The sequence below is a fragment of the Bombina bombina genome, chromosome 1 (assembly GCF_027579735.1).
Source record: "Bombina bombina isolate aBomBom1 chromosome 1, aBomBom1.pri, whole genome shotgun sequence".
NCBI classification, from domain to species: domain Eukaryota; kingdom Metazoa; phylum Chordata; class Amphibia; order Anura; family Bombinatoridae; genus Bombina; species Bombina bombina.
This window is the reverse complement of record NC_069499.1, coordinates 1,588,128,382-1,588,134,706: the sequence shown is the minus strand read 5'-3', so window position 1 is coordinate 1,588,134,706 and position 6,325 is coordinate 1,588,128,382. Positions and strand designations below refer to the sequence as shown.

The 6,325-nt window shown below is 44.1% G+C and overlaps 1 pseudogene; it reads right to left on the bottom strand.

Moving 5' to 3' along the window:
- Nucleotides 1–1,887: 1,887 nt before the first annotated feature.
- LOC128635776 (mannosyl-oligosaccharide 1,2-alpha-mannosidase IB-like) lies at nt 1,888–3,189 on the bottom strand (annotated as a pseudogene).
- Between the last annotated feature and the right edge of the window lie 3,136 nt (nt 3,190–6,325).

Sequence of the window (6,325 nt, the reverse complement as noted above, 5' to 3'; positions counted from 1 at the left end):
TTGCCTTGATAATAAAAAGTTTGTTTAAGCTCTCCCAGGGAGGAGATGTACCATTTGAGCTCACTGACTGATTGCTTAAAATCTTGCTTAAGGGATGCATAGTGAGTATCCATTTTGTCAGACAAAGCTTTGATGGAGTCAAGTATAGATGATTGTGAGAGCATGGAACGGTCTGTTGGTGGATTGTCAGATTTAGGAGCTCCTCTAAATGAAGCGATAGAAGCATCTTGGTCAAAGAGATTTTTATTATTGAAGTGATCTGTCAGAGTACTTTTAGGATTCTCTTGATGTTTTTGTTTTTCCTCATGGCGTGGGCCATCTTAAGAGGCTTGTTTATTCTTTTGCTCCTCGCCTTTATCTTAAGGTAGATAGAAAAACTTGAGGTTGTGACTTCCTTAGTGAGGATGGGAACTGGGGGGAGTTTGTCCGGCACCCCCAATGTCAGGAGATTAGCACTGCATAAGTAGTTAAACTGGTTTAGTAGTAGAATTGGGCCAATTCTTGCAGCGTGGTCCAATATTTTGTTGTGTCAGATAGGGGGGTTGAAAACCCTAAAGTAGATATCTGAGAGATCTTGTCACAGTTATAAATTGAAGGCTCTTCAGAATGTGGTCCCCCTCCTGGGGAGGTGCCCCCTATGGGTGAAGTGGTTAAAAGGAATGAAGGTATGACCCACAGGTAATGAGGGCCTGTGGGAAAGGGAGGAGGGGGGCTTGAGTAAGGCACTGGTAGATTATCAAATGATAATTGCTTGTGTGAGGCTACCTGGATGTTATCAATTCACAGAGTCTCAATCAGTGTTACCATGAAAGATGAGAAACCCAGAGGTACAAGAAAGCTATGAGTACTATGGGTAGTGAGGCTTTATTAAAAAATATCAAGGAGGGATATTTGAAGATGGGAGGTTTAGAGAGCCTGACTCTGTCAAGAGATAGTGTGCCCTTAGGTATAGATGTTTTGGAAAGTGCTCAGGAGAATTAAAGTCCAATGAAGGTGAGGGTGAAAATACCTTTACTGTCTAGGCCGTGTCAGACTGCATGAGGCAATCTCAAAGGTTAGGTCTTTTTGTTGGACTAGTGAGGAAAGTGCCAGTAATTCAGCCTGTGTTAGGGAGTGAGAACTAGGTCTTCAATTAGGTAAAAAAGGCTTGTGCCGTATATCTTCAATCCCACCTGAACATATATACGGGATAAGAAAGTGTGGTGACTCCACGTGGTTGAGTAGTAAAGAAAGGAAATCTTTTTGAGAGCACTATTGTGGGAAGCGTAGTGTCGAATCCTGGTTATGTGAATTAACAATAAGCTTCCTCAGTATAATTGTAAGCCTCAGCTTCCACTGCTCTGTAACTAAGTGTGTCAGCCAATTTGTCTATCTTGGTATGAGTCCGGTATCGTAACTGGTGTAATGTGGTAACCGTTGGTCCTCAGTAGCAGTAACGTCTATGTGTATATAGAAGAATTTACTTACACTTCAGCATAACAACTGTGTGAGTCTCGGGGGATTCCATAACCAGATCGTAGTAAGCTGGATGTTGCTCTAGACACTGTAAACCATGAAGATAGCTGTGGCAAGACGGCGACTTTTCGTGGGCTTCTGACCAACCCTCGAGTGATTATCGGGTGGCGGGTAGCTAATGTGATGTATAGCTCTGCAGGTTGGTCTCAGATCCCAGTCGTGGTGGGGGATGAAGATGATGGTGCCAGAGGGTAAAGGTAGTGCCTAGATGTATCTGTCTGCTGCTATATCGAATTAATGCCTCTGCCAGTCTCATTTTCCTTACACCTCAAGAGCTGTTAATTGTCCATCTTGTAAAAGATATTTTCAATAAATGCCCCCCCCCCCCCAGTCTGTAGTGGTCCCAGGAATATGGTCCTTGCTAAGATAGTTCTATTGCACCACGTGGCTCCCAGACAGAATGCTGTTGGCCAAACGGATAACAGGTAAGGAATGAGCTTCTGTATTGAATACCCAGTTGTCTGATAGCAGAAGGTCAGCACTGGAGAAGAGGAGGTAAAGATACTTGAGGGTCTCAGCCAGGAAGAAGCTCTACTGTACATTATCAAATGCTGGTGCAGACAAGTATACATCCTTCAGTCCTGAAAAGTCACCACTTACTCTGCAGTACTTATCAATAGTCTGAGCAGCCTCCCAGCCCCACTGCCGATATTTGGGGTTGTGAGTAAAGCGCCACATGTACCAGTAGGTCTCTATCACCTCCGGCCACAGGATGTAGTACTTCTCAATCATGGCAACCGCTTCTGCTCCACCATCAAATTTAAAGGCTTCAGGGCCCAATTTCAGCAATTTCCTGTCGTATGACTCATGGCAGGTGTGTGCAATCTCTGCTCCCAGCTGTAGGTAGTGTCCAGCTTTGTCCACAGGGTAACCGTCTTCCCCCAGGGCTAGCATGCCACCAGTAAAGCAGGTAAGGTGGCCCATATTGCAATCCAGGTGTCCGTTCTTCCACTCAATAATAAAGGTCATTCCTCCATTTGATTTGCAGATCACGTGCTTCTTGAAGGCTTCTATGGCATTGTTGAACAGGTTTCGAGCTTCAGCATCAGTTCGGTCAGACACCAGCCAGGCCTTCAGCAGATATTCATAAAAATTGTCTCCCAAGCCCTCTACGGAAGTGTGATGCTGCCCCCAGCACCCTGTCCAAGGGTTCAGGTAGTTGGAATAAAGCCCATTAGGACAATCCATTTTCTGCAGGAGTTTGCGGATATGTATGACCTTGTTTAAGTAGACAGGATTCCCTGTTAGGTTACTGAGGTGTACGAACTCAAGGTGCAGGGTGCCAAACTCTGCCAAGATGCTGCTTCCAGCAGATGTCCAGCCCCAGTTCCTGCCAACTCTGCTCTTCAGATTCACCATGGCCCATGGTATTCCTGTTGGGGTGTTAAATGCAGGGAGCAGTTTTTCTGTCAGCAACATAGCTTTGTTCTTAAATACCTCTTGCCCAGACAAGTAAAAATCTGCCCCTGCATAAGAAACTGTCTCCTGTCTACTTAAGGGGGATTGATGGTAAGGTTCTCTCCACTGGTCCAGTTACCTTCGAAACCATTCCCATCTTAATGTCAACAGAATGCCATCACAGGGAGTATATTAAATTTGACGTTATTACCTCTCCTGATTTTCCTTTGATATTAGGGCTACAGTGGCTTCGGCAACATGATCCCTTGATATCATGGTCCTCACTCTCCTTACAATTTAACTCTGAGTACTGCAAAACTACCTGCTACCCACATCTACTTCTACAAAACACCTCAGAGAGTTTACAGTCAAATGTACCTATGGACTATGCAGAGTTCAAAGATGTATTTAGTAAAACCCAATCTGAAACTCTTCCTCCACACAGGCCATATGACTGCCCCATAGATTTACTACCTGGAGCAGTCATACCATGTGGTCACATATTCCCTCTCTCCAAACCGAAATTACTACACCTCAGATCCTACATCGACGAAAACTTAAAAAAAAGGCTTCATCAGGCCATCAACCTCCCCTGCTGCAGCAGGTATCTTCTTTGTAAAGAATAAGGACGGTTCTTTAAGACCTATAGTGGATTATAGGCAGTTAAATAAAATAACCATAAAAACCGCTACCCCTTACCGCTGATTTCGGAACTAATTGAGCGGTTGGTAGGCTCTAAGATCTTCACCAAGTTAGATCTTAGGGGCGCGTACAACTTGATCAGGATGCGGGCAGGAGACGAATGGCTGACTGCATTTCGTACCCGTTATGGGTTATACGAATATGTAGTTATGCCATTCGGTCTCTGCAATGCCCCTGCCACCTTCCAGCACCTGATCAATGACATCTTCAAGGATGTGCTAGACACTTACGTCGTTATCTACTTGGACGACATTTTAATTTTCTCAAAGACCCTCGCTGAGCACAAGATGCATGTCTGTCAGGTTCTTACACGTCTACGAAACAATTTATTATTTGTGAAGGCCGAAAAATGTACGTTCCACGTAAACAGTATTCCCTTCCTGGGCTACATTATATCTGATATGGGAATACGCATGGACGAAAATAAGATCAAAACAGTATTAGATTGGCCTGTTCCCACAACTAGAAAACAAGTTCAAAGTTTTCTTGGTTTCGCCAACTTTTACAGAAAATTTATTAAGAACTATTCTACTCTGGCAAAACCACTCACTGATCTCACAAAACAAAATATCAAATTTGTCTGGTCTAACACCACCCAGGAAGCTTTCGACAAATTGAAGACAAGTTTCACATCTGCTCCTATCCTCAGGTATCCTAACACCGAACTCCCATTCACCCTTGAAGTAGATGCCTCAGACTTCGCTCTTGGAGCCATCCTGTCGCAAAGAGAGTCTCACCAACAACCACTGCACCCAGTAGCTTACTACTCTAGGTCTTTGACCTCTGCAGAAAGACATTACCCGGTGGGTGAGAAGGAGCTCCTTGCCATAAAGGCTGCTTTCGAACAATGGAGACACCTACTTGAAGGAGCCTCAACACCTACCATTGTATACACTGACCACAGGAATCTACAGTTTCTTAAATCCACTAGAATGCTTTCTGCCCGCCAAGTCCGCTGGAATCTCTTCCTATCACGCTTCAACTTCCTCATCACTTACAGACCTGCGAGCAAAAATGGCAAAGCAGATGCTCTCTCTCGGATACCACACACATTGGTAGATCATACCTTTAACCGGCACGTTATCCCAGAAAATAATTTCCTTCTCTTCTTGATAGATTCCCTACCGCTTCTACGGTCCGAACAAATCAAAGATCCATTAAAACCTCTACATCTCTTACGAAGGAATAACGACGGTGTTTATTGCCACAACCAGAAGTTTTACATTCCCCCTTCTCTACGTGACCAACTTCTACGCTCTGCACATGACTCACCTCTTGGTGGACATTGTGGGTTGCAAAAAACGAAAGAACTCTTACAGAGGTCATATTGGTGGCCTACCATCCTTCCTGATGTCACTCAGTTCATAAACACCTGTCGAGCCTGTACCATCTCAAAAAGAAGTAAGAGGCCTCCCTTCGGACTCCTGCTTACCACACCTACTCCTGATAAACCCTGGCAAGAAATCGCCTTGGACTATATAGTAGATCTTCCAAAATCAGACAAAAACACAACTATACTTGTTGTAGTAGATCTGTTTAGTAAAATGCTCCACTTGATACCTTATCACAAGCTCCCAACTGCTGCTGAGACCATCCATTTATTGCTTGTGAATGTCATTAAACTACATGGACTTCCTAGTAAAATATTAACTGACCGTGGGTCTCAGTTCACTAGCTCTTTATGGTCTGCTTTCTGTAAACAGTTCTCCATTGACAAATCCCTGTCTTCTTCATATCATCCTCAGACAAACGGACAGACAGAGAGGTGCAACCAATGGGTGGAGCAGTTCCTACGAACATTTTGTCATAATAACCAACATTCTTGGTCCCAACAGTTACACTTTGCTGAATTCGTCTTCAACAATACTATACACTCAACCACTAAACAGACACCCTTCTATACCAACTATGGTTTCCATCCGAAATTCCAATATCTTCCAGACTTAGCCGCAAACCATCCTCACATATCAGACCTAACCTCCACCATGGATTCAAATTTCACTACTGTTAAACATGCCATTGAAGACGCAAAACTCATACAGAAAAGATACTATGACTTACGCCGTACACCTCCACCTGCATACTCTGTTGGAGATCTCGTATGGCTCTCCACCAAGAATCTTCGATTATCCACACCATCTAGGAAACTCTCGCCACTCTTCATAGGACCTTTTCCTATACAAAAGATCATAAATTGTAACGCAGTTCGCCTCACTCTGCCAACCACCTTAAAAATACATCCTACCTTCCACGTCTCTCTTTTAAAACCCTACCGCCATGTTCGTGACCGTGGCTTAGATGCCACTTTGCCTCCTGTATCTGTGAACCCTAACCTGGAATATGAGGTTGAGGATATTTTGGACAGCAGACTATCGAGGGGTGTGTTGCAATATCTTATTAAATGGAAAAACTACACTTTGGAACATAACTCTTGGGAACATTCTTCTAACATCTCCGCACCCAGACTGATATCCCGATTCCATCAGAGGTTTCCTGATCGGCCTCGATCTTGAGCTTCGGTGCTGCTCCTTGGAGGGGGTATCCTGTCACACATATGCAATTCACCGTTATTGTATACTACTGTCCCTTTAAGTTCCTAATACAAATTCCTTTAAATACCTCCCTCAACCTTAAGTCAGTGCTTGGTATTGATTTTCTGTCCACCCAAGCTCCACCCAAACCTCCCAACCTGCTTGGAGATCACTCAGTT